The sequence below is a fragment of the Pinus tabuliformis genome, chromosome 7 (assembly GCF_031772625.1).
Source record: "Pinus tabuliformis cultivar Carrire ecotype Pingquan chromosome 7, CPIR1, whole genome shotgun sequence".
In the NCBI taxonomy this organism is placed as follows: Eukaryota; Viridiplantae; Streptophyta; class Pinopsida; order Pinales; family Pinaceae; genus Pinus; species Pinus tabuliformis.
In genome coordinates, this window is record NC_142293.1 from 1915720735 (window position 1) to 1915740929 (window position 20195).

The following is a 20195-nucleotide window of genomic DNA, read 5'->3' on the forward strand; positions in this document are numbered from 1 at the left end:
CACACCTTAGTGGGATAGGGGCGTTCTGAGTAGACACTTTTCTCGTTAACAAAATGGCGACTCCACTGGGGACCATGTCTAGTTAGTTTGTTTGTGTTTCTCTTGTTGTTTGTTTCATAAACACAGAAGTAGCAATCGAACTGCATTTTCCATTATCAAATGCAAAGTAGACACCTACTACTTTAATCCATTCACTGGATTTGTTTATGATTTGAACAGCTGATTCACAAATGATCTGATTACCCTTTGTGATAGCTCTTAGACCTCCTTTAAATCCACCCTCTGATTGTGCATTACTGATTGCTTTTACTCAGCCAAAATCCATAGATTAAACTGCAAACCGTGACCCAGAACCCGGATAGAAGTCTCGTTTCTGACCCAGCGCAAGCACAGTGAAGAGATTTTGCATTTCAACGCAGATTCCAGAGAGGGCTACCTGCGCTGCAATTCATTTTCTCTGTGTAACAGGTGCGCTGATCAGCCTAGCCCTGTGCAGCTGAGGTTCTTTGCTTCATTTTTCAGTTTTGTCTCTGATTTTGCAGCCTGTGATAAGTGTGTGTCTGTTTAAAAACCCCTTTTCTTTGCCTTAATTCCGCCTCCTTTGTACAAAAACACTGTAGATGTTCTTTGTGTGTTTGTTACATCATTTACAGTTTTCCATTGAAAGAGTAGAATAGTCATACTGTCGTCCTTGGATTTAGATCTGTGGCAAGTGTTGATTTTGATCTTAGGAGAAAGTTTATTTGCTGTTGACAGTCGATTATGCTTTTACTTTTGTCTTTGGTTTGAATTTGTCACTTTCTAGTGTCGAAACGAGTGTTTATTTCAAAATCATAAAGTGTCGTAATCTTCTCTACCTTTTGATTTCGAAAAGAAGCTTGTTTGTGTTTTTCACTTAAAAGCAAATTCAGATTTGTACATCAACTTTCTTTTTAGGCATCAATATTAAGAAAGTGAAAACAAATACATGCATATGTGCATTTGCATATTGATAGTCTGTTTGGCTTGATTTAGGAAAAGTGCATCTACAGTGTTCTCTTTGCTCTTTGAGAAAAGATTGTGTCTTTCTTTTCCCCTTGTAGCTAGGATTTTCATTGCTGAAAAGAGATAAAAGCTTGCTTATCATCTTTAGATTGCATTTTAGGAATTACATCTACATCTCGTGGTGATCCCAAAAGGCAAACTTCTAAGAAAGATCAACGTAAAATAAATTGAATGAATCTAACAACGCTTTGGAACTTAACGCACAACATTTAGAGGTCTAGGCTAGAGACGTATTCCGGCGTCGTAAAGCCTGGTAACTGTTGTCCTCACTAATGGTTGGGTGATTCCTCCACTTTGAGACGATAAGTGCCAGTACGGACTTGTGCTCCCACGTACCGTCGAGTATATATTGGGAGACCCCTATAGGCTTAAAACCTTTTATCCATAGGAAGCCGTGTCGGCCGCCCTACTGATCGCAATGCACCGAACACAGCATTCGGGAAGATTGACTGCCGTACTGTAAAAAGTATTCTGCAGTTTTGCGATTGGTTTGGTACTCCCTCTACCTAGATCTCCAGAGCAATCCCTTTCGTTCCTTTTCAGACTCCTTAACGGAAAAGGCCCATCTGAGCACTTTTCACTTCAGGCTCATTAAAAATCGAAGGAGACTAGAGTCATATTTTGTTTTTTCTCGACTCTTTAAAACTGAAAACACAAGTTGTGTCAAAGCGTCTTAAAATTTAATTTAAATGGAATATTCATACCCTTTTCCTACGTTGATCTTAGGTTGAGAAAATGGAGTCTACCAACCAAGGAATTCCCCTTGGTGGAAATCCTAGTCCCTTCTCCTCTTGGGGAGATGTTAGTGCACCCCATATGGCCACATTGTCGCTTCCAGGACTGACAATTGGCTTGCCAGTCTGGCTCTTCTCAACCAATGTCATTCAGAACACCACTATTCCTGAACAATCGAATCAGCAATTAGACGAGTCCAGAGTTGCCCACCAACCGTCTACTTCCTCTAATTCTTCCTCTCCTCCTTCCTCTTTGCTTGATAGGGCTAGCAAAGGCAAAAGTCAAGTTCCTAAGGAGAAGAAGGAGAAGAAGAAGAAAGAGAAGAAGAAGAAGGAGCCAAAGGCGAATGGGGGAAAACGATTGTCGTCTAACGAAAATCAACACACTGCCCCGACCAGGCCTAAATCGCCATGTGTCATTTGCAAAGGAGACCATTTTCACATAGATTGTCCTTGCATCCCTCAGATACTAAGGCACTGGTCTCCTCGTTTGCACAATCTGGTGTCATCAACCTCTGGTGATCATGTTGAAAGCACACCGTCAACTAGCGAAAGTGAAGCCCCAGGACAAAGAGGGAAAGCTAGATTTCCCTGTAAACTGTGCGAAGGCAATCATGCCGTCCACCATTGTCCCTTCTTAAACGAAGCGAAAAGAGTTTTGGATGATCGTCCGGTTTCACCGTTACGACTTCCTCCTGGATATAAAAAACTCTTGTCGAGTCTGTCGCTAGTTGAGAATCCAGCTGGCCCGCTCAAGTGGTCTACTCAAACGCCTATCATCGAAGATAAACCATCTGAATCCATACCAGACGAAAGTCAAAAGGTCGAGGCGGCAGTTGACCCGGTCTTGCCTTCAGAGGTTTTATCGGGGAATGATACAGTCACTGAAGAGAACAAGGATGACACCATCCAAATTCTCTTCATCAACACAGACTCCGACGAACATGGGGGCAATCTACCCATTCCCTTACTGCAGGAGGGAAGTTCGTCAGAGCCATACCCGGTCGTCTACTCGGTCCCACCGCCAAGCAACCTAGTTGTCTCCTTCGACTAGAATCAACTAGGCAGACCCTGTTTACCAGCAAGCATACCATTCCGAATTATCGTTCAAATATATAGAATGGTCATGGCTGGTACCATCATAGCTGAAGGGGCTTCTGTGAGTATCCTTTCCTCTACTGCTTGGAAAGCTCTTGGTTCGCCATCGTTGTTGCCTGAGATGAGAAATCTGACAGGTTTTGACAAAGGAACCAGTCGACCTTTAGGGATCCTTCCCAATGTGCCCATAACATTGAGAGGGAAGACAGTTCAAATGAACATAATGGTAGTTCAAGGACCCTTGGATTATAACCTACTCCTTGGACGAGACTATAATTATTGCATGGGAGCCATCGTCTCCTCACTGTTTAGAGTAATGTGTTTTCCGCACGAAGGAAGAGTGGTCAAGCTCGTGGACCAGCTTTCATTTCCCGGATCACGCATCGCAAATAGTCATATACCATCCCTAAATGGTCTCTTCACGCAATAAATGTCTCAATTCCCAGTCCATCCTCCCGATGAGCGCGAGTAATTCAAAGGGATATGACTGAAACCCAGGGGGCATGCGTCCTGGTCTGCTTCGGCAGGAAAACTTCGGGTATAGGGTAGGTTTCCGCGGGAGAATATGACTAGTCTGTACCCCGTCCGTCGGTGGAAAAGGGGTTATTCTAGAATAAGATTCTTTTGTCAAAGTTATGTGAGTTGACAGAACTGAGTCAATCAACTTTTTTTATCTCGGTAGACACCGCCGAAGAAGTGTTTTGTTTGCACCGCGAATAGAACAATCTTTCGGTAACCCGTAAGAGGTAGGCCTTTCCTGATAGAACAAATGTTTTGTCTGCAAATTGAGGGGTAACCTTGAAACCATATTTTATACCTGGGGGCATGCAAACCTTTTGGAGTGCAAGCGAGGGGTGGCTATTTATTTTTTTAATTTTTAGGACATCTAACCCTTTAAACTCGTAGGATTAGTCGTCACCCAACTTGCATAAAGAAAGGATGTGGGGAAAAAATCTAAAAGTTGCCGTTTTATATGAGACATTCTTATCATATGACTGGATTAATCGAGTAGTTTTAGCGCATAGTTCAAGCTCGTTAAAAAATAAACATAAGACATGAGCAAATGTTTCCACCCGCGTTTAAGCTCATTAAAAAATGAACTATTCCCCGGTAAATAACCACCGTGAATGAAGCATTTCAGCCACTAAAGCCTTCTTCGTGTTTGCACCATCACCTCCACTTTTCCATTGGCCGATCATTCACCTCCATTTGATTGTTTACCCATTTTGAGGAACAGCTGCGAAGAGTGATTTCACTAGCCATCCTTGTAACACTTCCGTGATTGGAAAATTCCAACCCTTACCTGGAATCAGCTGCTACCCATTTTATCACTCGTTCCTCAAAAGACGAGTCTTCTTTAAGCTCTTTTCAACTGACTCGTAAAATATGAAAAGATTGCCGAGTTTTGGCCTTCCAGCTCGTTAAAGCGACCGGAAGTGCTATCCCCCCTCTAGATTTTAATCTTTTTGGACCTGAGGGATTATTGCAAAAAAAGATCGAGCGCTTGTTTTGTTCGGCTCGTTAAAACTATTGAAAATTCATCCCTTCTGTATTGTTTTATACTTTTTCGGACTTAAGGGATTAGATGACGAAAAATGAATTTCGAAGTTACCTTTACGTACCTTTTCAGACTCTCTAAAAATGAAAAGGATCGAGTTATCTTTGTCGTTAAACTCGTTAAAAAAGATTAATAGCGACAAACTTGTCTTTAGACGAGAACGACTTTCACTATCGCTAGGCTCGTTAAAACATAGCGATGGGTTTGCCCGAAGGGCAAATTATAGAACAAGCATATGTTATCCTCCTCAAGCTTGACAAAAATAAAGAGGTACTGGTCAGCAATGACTGGGGAAAAATTGGGAAGAAACTCAAAGAATCTTTATTGGTAGCAAGTCGCTCTTGAACATGACACTTCCATTCCGTGCCTAAGTCGGGTTGGGTTGTTTCATTCACCGGTCACATCGCCATGGTCACGCCATACCATCCACATTTTGGGTAAATGCTACCAATCCATCACATAAGTGTCGCCGACATGTTCAAGAGAAGTCATCCAGAGAAGTCATCCGTGTCCCATCCACTACCATACATTACACTTCATTCTTTCATGACCGCCACCCTGAACCATATATCATCAGATCGTTTTCACCTTTATCAAAATCATTTGCTCCGTTCTGTGTCATTGATGTGGGATTCATCAAGGCCCTCCTGTGACGGATCGCTTCTTGTCGACATCAGCTCATTATCCAAGAAGTTGATCTAGGAACACCCCATTCAGTACTTTGAAGCTTGCATGCCTCAATGGCAAGTTTCTCACTTCCGGCGACAGGTATACATCAATGACCTTCGACCGAAAGATTTTTGCGTGGTGTTCGATGCCAAGTCCTTTATTCACACCACGTGAATTGTACTGCAGTACCTTGAGGGTCATCATCATTATCGGTGATTCCTCTCGTGCTTGTTAACAGTTTACATCATCGACTGGTAATCAAGCGATGTCTTTCCATGTTCGACTTCAAAACATTTCTCACATGGATCGACTTGTACTTCGAGTGAAGATCGGACGAGATTGAAGACCCTGGATCTAGTTTCATCCATCCGGGCTGCGATATATATTCAGGAAAAATAAAAACATTGACATGTACAGCATTGCAGCACAGATAATCATCCTACCAAAAGGATGATGACTTCATCAGAATCATCAGTCTACCATCAAACGATTGTCTGTCTTGTGTACATAAAAATGAGTTTATAAAGTTGAGCATGGGAATGCACGCCTCAGCTAGATCATGAAAACAGTATGAAGATAATGTATTGTATTGTATCTTATTACAGGTCTCCTCCCAGCATTGAAAGAACTTCGGATCCTCCTAATAAAGCATTTCACCCGATAAACGGCCTCGTACTTTAGGGGGCAATTGTTATAGACATTTTTGTGCCTTACAGCTCTACGCATTAAATGTCCATAAACCAAGGGATCCTAAGTCCCTAAAAGTGTTGTTCCTACCCCTAGAGGAACAAGGTCAACCAATTACAGCTTCTCCCAGAAGTTCTCTACCAGAAACTGCTCGGAATCAGTCAAATCAGGATCATTTCAACTGCTCCACTAGCTAGCTGCGTTGCATAGCACCCAAGTACACTAGCTAGGTGCGTTGCAACGCACCTAAATGCACTACCAGGGTGCGCTGAGCGGGAAATGAAAAATGGCAGTGTCATTCCGCGAGGTGGATAGACAATGGAAGCTTCCAGAATCTTCCCCAATGACACTTGCCTCACTGAGTTCGACCAAGGATGAGTAAGAGGCTCTCAGTCTCCAAGTGGAAGCAAGAACTGACACAAAGAAGCCACTAGTCAAATCATAAGCTGACTCATCATCTTTGCATACATCTATATATGGATCCCTCATCCCAGAGATCCAGAGGCTGGAATTTTGTACATTGCAGAGAATTGTTGTTGGTTTTGAGATAGAGATCAGTGTATTGGGTGATTTATGCTTTGTTGGAGGTGAAGAGGGGATTCCTTTACTGGGGGGTTGATGCTGGATCAGGAATCATCGGTTGTAACTCCTCCTGGACCTTCTTTTTATATCAATAAAACTATTTGAGTTTCTCCTACATGCTTGTGTATCAATGATGTTTTGTTATATTTGCATGTTTAGCTTAAATCTGATCCTAAGCTGTTTATGAATGTAAATCCATGTCTTTGTGTAGTTTTCCTCTTCCGTGATCTTGCAGGAACTTGGTGAAGCTGGGAAAGTAAGGGAGCAGGTAGCTGGAAGCTGTCAAAGAGGAGAGAGATTGGATCAAAGGACTAACGCAAGACACAGGTTGGTTCATCCTATTCCTCTTCGTTTATAGTTCATAAAGAAGAATACGAAAGTAGTTTTCCTTGTTTGTTTTAAGGTACTGTCACACCTTAGTGGGATAGGGGCGTTCTGAGTAGACACTTTTCCCGTTAAAAGTAATCCTTAGTAACTCAAAGTAATCCTATATAAAAGTGTCTACTCAGAACGCCCCTATCCCACTAAGGAATTGTAGGTATCTCTGATTAGCATGTAGGTATCTCTGAATTCGCTCAAGGCTGCCTCTAGTTACCGAAATCAATCTCATTATATAGGATTACTTTGAGTTAGTAATGGTCCCTCTGCCTTGCCTTCATCCATCGCTTTGAAAGCACCATCCTTTCTGTAGCGTCGTATACGCCTACGCTGAGCTAACTGAATAGCGGTCCTTAGGAAGCAGTGTGTGTCTAGCCCGCCGCGTCATATGGACATCCGTCCATTGGCCACCAAATAGTCGTGGGCCAGCTATCTGTTGGTTGTTCCCTCAATCAATCGCGGCTCTTGTCGATGTAAGCGTTAAGCCAAGCCGAAGCCAAGGTGTTAAATCTATCCATAATCGCGTAAGTAAAAGCATTCCACCAGTTGTGTTTCTCTCTCTCTCCTATCCCGCCCGGGTTGATTCGATTCGACCAGCAGCTGTCCGTATTTGTCAAGCCTAGAAGCCACCATCCGTGTTGTTGTTCCATTGTCCTACCCACCCGAAAATCCAAATATAGCAAGCAAAGCCCGCCATCAATAAAATCATCGAGCAAGCATCAATGAAAATATCCTAGCAGTGCTCATACTAATATAACTCAGCTAGTATCAAAGAGTCTAAGTCAAGTCTAAGATTCCTAAAAAATATTCTTAAGGGTGAGTGGCTAAATAGTAAGAGTACTACATCAGTGTTTTTTTCGTGATACACATCTGTTTGCTTCGATTGTTGACGAGACACGCCTACTTTCTTGGTGGGAACTACTGAATTGTCCAGGATCATGTGTAGATTCCTTTGGGTTGCTTGTTGTTTACCATCCTACTTATGTAAGCATCCTAACTAGTTCTAGTTATTTATAAATTTAACCAATTGGAGTTGACCTACCAGTCTAAAAGCGTTGTTTGCCGCATGTGGTTGAACCGCTGGTCTAAGATGAAGAGTATGCCTCCCGCTCTCATGTTTATCCCTCTGCTATAAAGGTCGGGTTTGGGTCCCTAATAGGTATGTTGACCGCCAAAATTTCATTCCTAAAGGTTTTATAGGTCAAATATGGCATTATTTCCTGGATGGGTGGAAGACCTATCCGATCAACGGAGCTATTAAGACATACCATTAGCTCAGCCCGACCGGGGCATAGAAACCCAGAACTTAGGACCAGGGCATCCATAAAACCGTTGACCGGTTAGTACCTGGGGGCGTACCTCTCGGACAGGTGAATGGGCCCTACCTAAAACACCCGCAGACCTTTGATGATTGGAGCATACTTACTTCGGGATGGGACAACAAGGAGTGACTCAGCTTATAACAGAAGGAGCAGGGGTTGTTCAATCGATTAAGTCATGGCCAACAAAGTGGAGAGGTAGCTAAGAACGAACCCGCTTGCCATAGTATGGTATGTACGCTCGGGTGGCGAAATCACTGCCGCCAATAGCTTGGCTTATGGATGGTCTCGTGTCTAAATATTGAGAGAAATCAATTCTTTATATATGAGATTTCCTTGCCCCCTAGAGGGACAAGCGGCTTCGCACCTTTCCGATTTCCTGCTCCATTCAAGGACTAGAATGATAGGTTCTTAGTCTTCTTTGTCGATGGTTGGTTCCTCATTACTGGCCCCATCCCATGGAGCCCTAGACCTGAAATGCATGTAGTTTGTCACCCATGTAGGTAGACCTTACAACTAGTGAGATGGAATCCAATGAAGGACTACCGCTATAAGAGGTTTGAGCACTCTTCCCTTTTTCTATATGGTTCCAGATTCTATGCAGCCATTCTTATCGTTCTTTAGTTGGTCTGAATTAGGAAGTGAAGCACTATACTCTAATATGGGAACGTAAAGTATATGAAGTTGTGTAACATATGAACTCTAGATGGATGGTATAGGGGAGGTTTTGAACCTATATGGAAATAGAGCTTTAGATGGATCAAAGATCCATGTAAAAGATCCTTCCATTATTCGAGTTGATAATGTAACGAATCACACTTTTACCGCTAAACTATACCCACCACGATCCGATTGTAACATGCGAATAGATCTTTTGTCCAACCAGCCCATTTATATTTTTTTGAGTCTTTTCCAGATAACTTCGATCAGAGAACGATAAGCCCCATTCACTATTAAAATGATTAAAATTATCAAGCATGAAACATTTTGTATAATTTGAGTCCATAAATTTTTTTTTATCGGAACTGGGCCGATGGATCACAAATAGAGATTCCGTAAATTGCTTTAGAGTTTTTTTAGTTGCAATAATTAATTTCTTAAGGGACTCCATTTTATCGATAGGCAAGTTTATTGAAAAAAAAAACTTGAGGAAACCAAGAATTTTGGTCATACTATTGACAACTTCGCGATCACTTTCATATTATAAAGAATAGATTGGTGGCCCCTATCATCTAGTGGATCAGGACATCTCTGTTTCAAGGAGGCAACAGGGATTCAACTTCCCCTGGGGGTACCATGATCCATTCGTTAGGTATCCTAAATAATTGTCAATTATTGTCTTGTTCCTGGGTCGATGCCCGAGTGGTTAATGAGGACGGACTGTAAATCCGTTGGCAATATGCCTACGCTGGTTCAAATCCAACTCGACCCAACCAATATCATCAATACCAATCTATCGGTATGGTTATATTCATGCTAATCATGAATGAAAAGATAATTGGTTATTGAACCCCGACATCGATATCTATTCATATCGTAGATGCCCAATTCCGTATGAATCGATACATTTCAAAAATGAAAGAGAAGGATAAGATATTTAATCGACCTAGCACTCACATAATTTATATGACCTATCTATCACCTATCATGAAATAAATATTATCCAATAGTAGGTGAACTGTACTGTATTGGGATTGTAGCTCAATTGGTTAGAGTACCGCCCTGTCAAGACGGAAGTTGCAGGTACAAGTCCCGTCAGTCCCGATCCAATAGTAAGTGAACTGTGAATGATCATGTCAGGATCTAGACGGACTAGTCCTTATCATTCCAGGGTCATGGGTGGGCGTCTGGATAAATTCGATATGGGATACTTCTTTCTATATCATCACCGAAGCGGGATAGATTCACAATTCCATCTAAATCGCGGAGATCCAAGCAAAATATCTCTCATGTCTAACGAACGTCTTCTGGAGGAGCATAAGGTTCTTATTCTTACGAATCTTATTCTTTCGAAATTATACCAGACACGTGTTAATCGGAACGTTTTCTGATGCACGTAAGTTTTTACTACTAGTCTTATCAAAAGTGATCGTATTAGGTTATACTATTTCCATCGAAGAATTCATTCAATCCATTAGTTAGATTCTGTTACTCGAACCAATTCTATCAATAACATACATCTATTTCATGGATCTTGAAAGAAAGATTCATTGATCTCTATGAGATCAAAATGAGATCAAACCTCGAGCTATTTTTGACCAAAGTTAAAATAATGAGATCATTGAAGTAAATACCCTTGCATTTATTGTTGTTCTACTATTCCTTGCAGTTCCTACTGCTTTTCTACTTATCCCTTACGTCAAAACGGCTAGTGCAAGCAGTGGAAGCAATTGATTTTGATGAAAATCAATTGATTGTTGATCACTAGATAGATCTTTATGATCCAGATCATAAGTATAGAATAGGTTATGAGATCTTTTATATTACAACAATATAGGGTAGGGTGGATCTATTGTATTAGAACAATACAGGGTAGGGATTGCTTTTAATTTTTTTGAAAAGAAAAAAAAGTAGTACGGAGGAAACGAATATCTAACCTTTTCTTTTATACTACTTCTTCTTTTACACCCATATATGGATAAATATATCTTAATGGTACTTATCCATATATGGTAAATGTAGGATGAAGGACCTCGTACCATAAAATAGTGGAGTTGATCACATCACCTTCTTCCTGCTCCTGGAAAAATAGACCCAATGTAGACAGACTTAATTCTGAACGTACTTGCGGATTCTTTAGGATCAAAGTTGAACATCTTTTTTTCGGTACGAACATCTATATCTTGCACATGTTAGATATAGCACTTGAAATGGTATATGAAAAAGCAAAGGAATCTATGACTTATGTTCCATATTTTTCCGAGAATGGAATTCATATCAGATCTGATCAATTCAGAACCATCCGATAAAACAGGGACTCTTTCTATTCCTACTAAGAAAGAGAAGAGAGATCGTTCTTCAGTGGAAGAAATGAGATTATCGACTCATTCTAGAAAAGAACTAATGAATTCAAACCCGTTGAAGAAAATAAGATTTTTCATAGGAAAATGATAATGGTAAGGGATTACGTACATCCCTTACGGGGATAAGAGGAAATAATTCCATGTAGAGTGTTTCAATTTGGAACGAAGATTCAATATTACTGGATCCTTATGGAACAGAATATATTACCATGCATGATATGGAAGGAACGCAATAATTGATTCTTAAGCATTACCATTATAGCCCACTTCTCCCCCATACTACAAGTGAAAGGGAAAATGTAAAAACTACCATTAAAGCAGCCCAAGTTATACCGACTATATCCATACGGATCATGTTCTCTAAAAAATAATGATTTCATCATCGAGATGATAAGGGAACTATTAACCATATTGAAAATTTGAAGTTGAAATGAATGGTCCACCTTTGCATTCTGAACGTTACTGACGTTCGAGCTGATATGAGAGATCAATAAATCCATTTGTTCATTGACCAACAAATTACTATAACTAACTCGAGGGTCGTACATTCACGACGGAATCGGGATCAAATGTACGTAACTCACTATCTATATTGGTAATATGTACCAATATGTCTCCAGAGGTTCTGTAATGGAAACACAGACTTTTCCTTCCATTTACTTACCTCAACAAGGCGACACCCGGATTTGAACTAGGGATGGAGGATTTTCAGTCCTCTGCCTTACCGCTTGGCTATGTCGCTAAGATATGGGAATCCCATGGACACATCGAATCTTTTGTCCTTCAAGTCATTTGTCCGTCCTTTAAGTATAGTATGAGATGTATGCTAAAGTCAACCATAAAGGAAATGGATCTAATTTGTTCTTTGTCTTTCTTTCGATCTGACTATTTTCATTAGGAAATTTCTAAGTGAGATTAACATTTAAGAACGGTTTGATTCATTCATTCATAGCTCCATTTCACGTGGTTGGAAGAAAGTATCAAAATACCTCTTCCTTATCCTTTTTTTTTAATTGGAAGTATATCTGGATACGGGTAGAATTTCATGGGATATAGTGAAGACTGAATATACATCCGAATCGTTTTTGTCGGATTGATCCATATAGATCAATCGGGAATAATTGAATAGATTTTTCTACAGATGGGAAACTTCCAATGCGATTAGATGAAAATGAGGGAGCGTTTACAATCCCTAAATTTGGTAAGATACAATTTGAAGGATTTTGTCGTTTTATCGATCAGGGCTTGATGGAAGAACTTCATAATTTTCCAAAAATTGAGGATATAGATAAAGAAATTGAATTCAGGCTTTTTGGTAATGAATATGAATTAGCAGAACCTTTCATCAAAGAGAGAGATGTTGTATATCAGTCCCTTACATATTACTCTGAATTATATGTACCAGCAAGATCGATTTGGAGGAATAGTAGGAAGATACAGAAACAAACTGTATTTCTCGGAAATATTCCTTTAATGAATTCCCATGGAACATTTGTAGTAAATGGGATTTACAGAGTCGTGGTTAATCAAATATTAATAAGTCCTGGTATTTATTACCGTTCGGAATTAGACCATAATAGAATTAATTATATATATACTGGCACTCTGATTTCAGATTGGGGAAGAAGATCGAAATTAGAGATCGATGTGGGAGAAAGGATATGGGCTTGTGTAAGCAGAAAACAAAAAATATCTATTCCAGTTCTATTATCAGCTATGGGTTTAAATCTCGAAGATATTCTCGGCAATACTCGCTATCCCGAAAGATTTTTATTTCTATTGAAGAAGAAGGAGAGGTGGGAGCGGGAGGAATATCTATGGTCGAGGGAAAAATCCATTCTGGAGTTTTATAAAAAGCTCTACTGTATAAGTGGAGATTTGGTATTTTCCGAGTCTCTATGTAAAGAATTGCAAGAAAAATTTTTCCGACAAAGATGTGAATTGGGAAAGATTGGTCGACGGAATCTGAACCAAAAACTAAACCTTGAAATACCTGAGAACGATATTTTTTCATTACCACAAGGTGTATTGGCTGCTATGGATTACCTTATCGGGGTGAAATTTGGAATGGGTACACTTGATGATATAGATCACCTCAGAAATCAACGGATTCGTTCTGTAGCAGATTTATTACAGAATCAATTTATATTAGCTCTAGGTTGTTTAGAAGATGCAGTTAAAAGAACTATACACAGAGCAACCAAGCACAAATCAACTCCTCAGAACTTGGTCACTTAAACTCTATTAAAAAACATTTTTCAAGATTTTTTTGGTTCACACCCCTTATCCCAATTTTTGGATCAAACTAATCCATTGACGGAAATAGCTCATGGGCGAAAATTGAGCCATTTAGGCCCTGGGGGCTTAACAAGGCGAACTGCTAGTTTTTGGACACGAGATATTCATCCCAGTTATTATGGGCGTATTTGTCCAATTGATACATCCGAAGGAATGAATGTTGGACTTGTTGCATCATTATCTATTCATGCAAAGATTGGTGATTGTGGTTCTTTACAAAGTCCATTCTTTAAGATCTCTGAGAGATCGAGAGAAGAACATATGGTTTATCTACTATCGAGAGAAGATGAGGATGAATACTATCGGATAGCTACGGGAAATTCTTTGGCGTTAAATCAAGGAATTCAAGAGGAAAAAATTACTCCAACTTGATACTGACAAGAATTTATAGTTATTGCATGGGAACAAATCCATTTCAGAAGTATTTTTCCTTTCCAATATTTTTCTGTTGGAGTTTCCCTTATTCCTTTTCTCAAACATAATGATGTGAATCGCGCTCTAATGGGTTCTAATATGCAGTGTCAAGCAGTTCCACTTTTTCAACCCGAGAAGTGCATTGCCGGAACTAGGTTGGAAGGTCAAGCAGCTCTAGATTCAGGAAGTGTAGCTATAACTACACAAGAGGGAAGGATCGAGTATATAGATGTTGTAAATATAACTTCATCGGTTAATGGAGACACTGTACGAATAGAATCGGTTATATATCAACGTTCTAATACCAATACTTGTACGCATCAAAAACCTAAAATTCATCAAGGGGAATGTGTAAAGAAGGGACAAATTATGGTGAATGGTGCGACTATGGTAGGCGGAGAACTATCTTTGGGAAAAAACATTTTAGTAGCTTATATGCCATGGGAAGGATACAATTTCAAAGATGCAATACTCATTGGTGAACGTCTGGTATATGAAGATATTTATACCTCTTTCCATATCGTAAGACACAGGATTGAAATCTGTATGATGAGCCAGGGTCCTGAAAGAATCACTAGAGAAATACCTCATTTATATGCTCATTCACTTCGTCATTTGGACGAAAATGGTCTTGTAATGCTAGGATCTTGGATAGAAACAGGTGATGTTTTGGTAGGTAAATTAACGCCTCAAAGAATAGAAGAATCATTATGTACCCCAGAAGGAAGATTATTACAAACCATATTTGGTATTGAGGTATCCACTGCAAGAGAAAATTGTCTCAGAGAACCTATAGGTGGAAGGGGTCGAGTTATCGACGTGAGATGGATCAATAGAGTAGATGATTCCGGTGATAATGCAGAAACAGTACACATATATATATATATATATATATATATATCACAAAAACGTAAGATACAAGTGGGTGATAAAGTAGCTGGAAGGTGTGGTAATAAAGGTATTATTTCAATAGTTTTGCCCAAGCAAGATATGCCCTATTTGCAAAATGGAATACCAGTTGATATGGTATTGAATCCATTAGGGGTACCTTCACGAATGAATGTAGGACAGATCTTTGAATGTTTGCCCGGTTTAGCAGGAAACCTGATGAACAAACATTATAGAATAACACCTTTTGACGAAAAATATGAGCGAGAAGCTTCGAGAAAACTAGTGTTTCCCGAACTTTACAAAGCTAGTGAGCAAGCAGCTAATCCATTGGTATTCGAACCAGATCATCCTGGAAAACATAGATTAATTGATGGAAGAATAGGAGATGTTTTTGAACAACCTGTTACAATAATAAAAGCTTATATGTCAAAATTGAGTCATCAAGTTGATGAGAAAATACATGCACATTCGAGTGGACCTTATGCACGGGTTACACAACAACCTCTTAGAGGAAAATCCAAACGAGGGGGGAAACGAATAGGAGAAATGGAAGTTTGGGCTCTAGAAGGTTTTGGTGTTGCTTATATATTACAAGAGATGTTTACTCTCAAATCTGACCATATTAGAACTCGTAATGAAGTACTTGGTGCCATTATCATCGGAGGGCCAATACCTAAACCTGACACTGCTCCAGAATCTTTCCGATTGCTCATTCGAGAATTACAATATTTAGCTCTAGAATTGAATCATGCTATTATATCTAAGAAAAACTTTCAGATAGATAGAGAGGAAGTTTGATCACAATAAATTGAGATATTTTATGATTGACCAGAATAAGCATCAACAACTTCGAATTGGATTAGCTTCTCCCGAACAGATTTGTGCTTGGTCCGAATTTTTTTTACCTAATGGTGAGATAGTTGGACAGGTGACTAAACCTTATACTCTACATTATGAGACTAATAAACCAGAAAGAGATGGATCGTTTTGTGAAAGAATCTTTGGACCTATCAAAAGTAGAGTTTGTTCTTGTGGAAATTCTCCAGGGATTGGAAATGAGAAGATAGATGCAAAATTTTGCACACAATGTGGAGTTGAATTTGTTGATTCTCGAATTCGAAGATATCAAATGGGATACATTAAACTAGCATGTCTGGTGGTTCAAGTATGGTATTTGAAACGCCTTCCCAGTTATATTGCGAATCTATTAGCTAAAACTCGAAAAGAATTAGAAGGTCCAGTATACTGCGATGTGTGACTTGATCACAAGTTCCGATCATACAGATCCGTAATCAGGAACTGTCATCCTATTAAATATCATTGGGATGCCTTTAGCTCTGACATGACCCTCGAGAGGAGTAGCATGAAGCTCAGAATTATAAGCATCTTTTCAAGATGCTGAGAAAGAGGAATTAGGGAGTCCCACTCTTAAGATGGGGATAGTTTAGTTAGTTGTCTTCGTACATACTTCCTTCAGCACCCTGCCACAGGGTGCGTAAGCACGCTCGACTGTTAAGAAGAGGGGCTCGACTGCTAAGGCTGTCGTTGGCTAGGCCTCTTCTCCAGGCTAGGCCCCCCGCCTCTCGACAATGACCTTCTGGAAATGACCGTCTTATGACGGCAATGACTGGCTATTACTGGTATGGTTGCTATTATTGGATATTTGCAACGACTTCAGGCAATGATTGGCTATGCTCTATGGCTATGACTGGCTACGACTATGTCTGGCTATGAGCTACTGCTATGTGTATGTAATCAGATGATTTTTGAATGGTTAATCCACTTATGTAATGCATTGTCACTCCTTCCATCCATCCATTTGAGGTATAAACCTGTGCTCCACATATGTAAGTGAGATAGGTATTAGAGGAGAACTCTCTCTGGGCATGATTGAATAGTCGGGTATGATGAAATAGGCGGGCAAGATTGAAGGGGTACTTCTCACTCATCTGTTGGGAACATGGGGCTTTCTCTTCTCTTATGGTCTGTCGATAAGTCCTTTTCCTCGCTAATTGCATAGTCAAAATCTCTATAGCGTATGGCGGCTATACTTACTTATTTGTGGACCTGTTGGGCTTCTTATGTATCCTGGCTTTTGTTGGTCTTCCTTGGCATGGCTGGTGATGAAGGCTTCAGTTGGAAAGGTAAGGTCCGAGGTGAAAAAAGTCCCTTTTTTACAGGCTCTTGGGTTAAGGGAAAAGGCTTATGTCAAAAGGTTCAAGAAAAAGGGTTAGAGTGACAGGTTACTGGCTTAAGGCTAAAGGTGAAAGGCAGATTCCTTCCTTCCCCCTATTGTACTTGTTGATTCTAGTGATGAAGGTTGAAGGTGTACTTGGCTTCTTTCTGTTGATAGGCAAAAGGCGAGATGCCCTTGGTGAAAGGCTTATAGTTCCTTCCTGGTTCTCCTCTCCTGGAAGACTGGCTCGGTTATAGTTCCCCATCCAGCTGGTCGTGCCCTCATCGCCCGGTTGGCTCTTGGTTTGCGGAAGCAGCAGACTCACCCATCAATTCTCGGGTATGGATTGAATGAAGGGAACACCACCTCTTTTCTCATTTGTTTGCAACTTGGAATGATGGATTTTGGGGATATCTCCATATGTAACCAACATGTTCAATGTCTTTTAGTGGGAACATGGTGAATCTATTCATTGTATCGATGGTTGAACTAACTCCTTCTCTCGGGTACCTCCTGTGAGGTGTGGTCCTTATCCTCTCGACCAAATGCACCTTTGATAAAGAAAATATTGTAGGGGAGTCATAAGTTATCCCCCCAAGTTCAATAAATTGAAATTTTCAATAGCGAACTCGATTTATTTCATAATTCGTACCCTCCACCTTTGGCCTGGGCACCTTAATCCAAAAGTCAAGAGTAATTCGCATTAAGGTCTTGGTTTACAAAAATGTAAGGTTATAGGAGTTTAGTCTTTCCTAACCCTTTTGAATGTGATAATTCACAACCTATCTCATTTTGCAAATAGTTCTGGCTTCATGATAAGATCCCCTTATGAAGCACCACCTACCTTAGTCCATCCATTAGAGGAAATTAACTATGGATGGGGATCTATCATAGCAGCCAGACCTACAACTACAAAACTATTCATTAATATACAATATCGCATTGATACGTTTAACCTTTCCATTCCAATGGGGTGGTTTACTCCTACAGCAGTGATCCCAATGGGTAAATAAACAAGATATCTAAATAGAGTGCCAGGACCTTACCTTCTAGCTAGTGATTTGAGGTACGTAGTTGCTCAACCAAAGGAAGGAGGTTAGGACGTGACCGGGTTGATCAGGACCTTACCTTCTAGATAGCAATTTGAGGGGAATAAATCCATTATCCTCTCCCTTAGGTCGAGCGGCCTTACGAAAGATAAGGAGATTCTACCCAGTCAGTCGCTACAGTAAGCAAGCGGTGCTCGAGTGAGTGATAGACCCCTTTAAGCGATAGCGATCCGGTATACCAAGTCGGCCAATCAAGTCCGGCCAGCAAGCAGCATCATTGTAAGAATCAAATAAGTATCGGTGACCCGCCCACCTCACTAACACTCGGGTTCTGGCTGCGAACTTCCAATGTTGAACTGAAAGCGGATGTCAAGGGGTAGGCTGTCGAGGTTTGTTCATATGCGTGCTGAGGGAGTATGGCTGAGTGTCAGGTCCCGAGGAGTCATTTTATAAGGCGGTTTCCAAGGCTGAGTGTCAGGCTATTCCCAAGGCATAGGTGAAGTTCCCAAGGAGTAGGTCTGACGCACAGGTTCCAAAGGCACAGGTTCCAAAGGCTAGTCCCACCCAAGGCTGAATAAAAGGTCCAAAGAAGTTTCCAAGGCAGAAGTTTCCAAGGCAGAGTGTCGGGATGTTCCCAAAGCGGAGGTATAAAGCATAGTTTCAAAGTCTATTTCCACCCCACCAAAGGCAGTAGGGCATAGGTTCCCAAGTAAGAGTGTTAGTAGGGTCCCAAGGAGGTATGAGTATGGCAAGGTTCGTTCCTAGGGTAGGTGTAGTAAAGCAAGGTTGGTTGGAGGGTAAGGTTCGCTCGTTTCATCAGTGACCACCTTCACACAACTTGGCTTTGGTCCCCATTCCTTTGTCCGCTCCAATACGGCCAGCATAAGTGTAAGAAGAAACAAATCATAATTGGTGCAGCTACCTCAAACACACGCTCGGTATGGTTTCTGGCTGTGAACTTCTTACTATGGTGAACAAACAAAAATCATGTATGTCAAGGGTAGGAGGCAAGGTAGGAAGGGTAGTAAGGTTCGGTTAGAAGGCAAGAGTCAGAAGGGAAGGGTCGGGGAAGGGAAGGCTAGGGTTATAAGGAAATGGTAAGGATGAATTTGGTCTGATCTCGTCCTGATACCTGCTGATAAGAGAAGGGGTTAATAGCTGTCCCGTCCCGACTCACGAAGTTATTCATTCATCCAAGTGGTTAAGGGGTATTCAGGTGGGCAGGTAGTTTTTAGGAAACACTTCAGTAAGGGATAAGGGTAAGGTGGTTGTTCTAGAGCAACATTCCTGCACTCAATGGGAGTGAATGCTTCACAATGAGGGGAGGTAGACACATAGTGCATGGGCACAGTATGAGTAACATAATTTTCTATTTTGTCAGGTGAAGCCTATATATGGCAGTTAACGATACGGTCTCAGGTAGGTCATCTATTGGGCTTTGATAGCTAATAACAACTAGAGCTTTTCATCCATTCACCACAGCCCAGATGGAAAGCTTTGAAAAAGACGGGTAAACAAAAATTGAACAAAGAATCCCGACCTCACCAAGGGGAAAAATAGAAGCTGTCGAAATGATGGGTTGACCGGCCGGGTATAAGGGCTACTAATGGATAACTGATAGGCCTGATAGGCCACCTTTTATTACTTAATTTCCCCACTTTGACAGGGTGGTCCACGGAGGAATGGGTGGGTTAGCAACTAACTATACGCCACCTTTCCTCTCACGAATTCCCCAGTTTATTGGGCCACCTTCGCACTATCTATCATCTTGATACGCCCACTTTATGTACCGAAATTCCCATATTCGCTTGGGCCAGGTTCAAACTATCTATCATCTTGACACGACACCTTTCATTAGTGAAATTACCATCTTGATAGAACGTAGGGCTCGCCTGACATAAGGAGGGCGAGGATGCATTCACAACTTTTTACTCATAGGCCGCGTTCACATTATCTCTCTATCATTTGGATACACCCACTTTCGTTAGTGAAATTCCCATCTCTCTCACTCGATCTATCCCCTACGGTTCTCACCCTACCCCTTACACTACCACACGCTTACCAATGATGCACTACCTGCCACCTCTTGATCTCTTACGATTTACGATTCCCATCTCTCGATCCAATCCCTCACCATATGAATAGTGAGTCGATGGCGGCCTTGTGTTCTTCGCGTTCCTCTCTTTTGGGGGAGGGGCCCCAAAAGAGAGTTGTTTGTCTCCTCACACGTTACCTCACCCTACTGGGCCTTACGGTTCCATCTCTCGCTTGATCT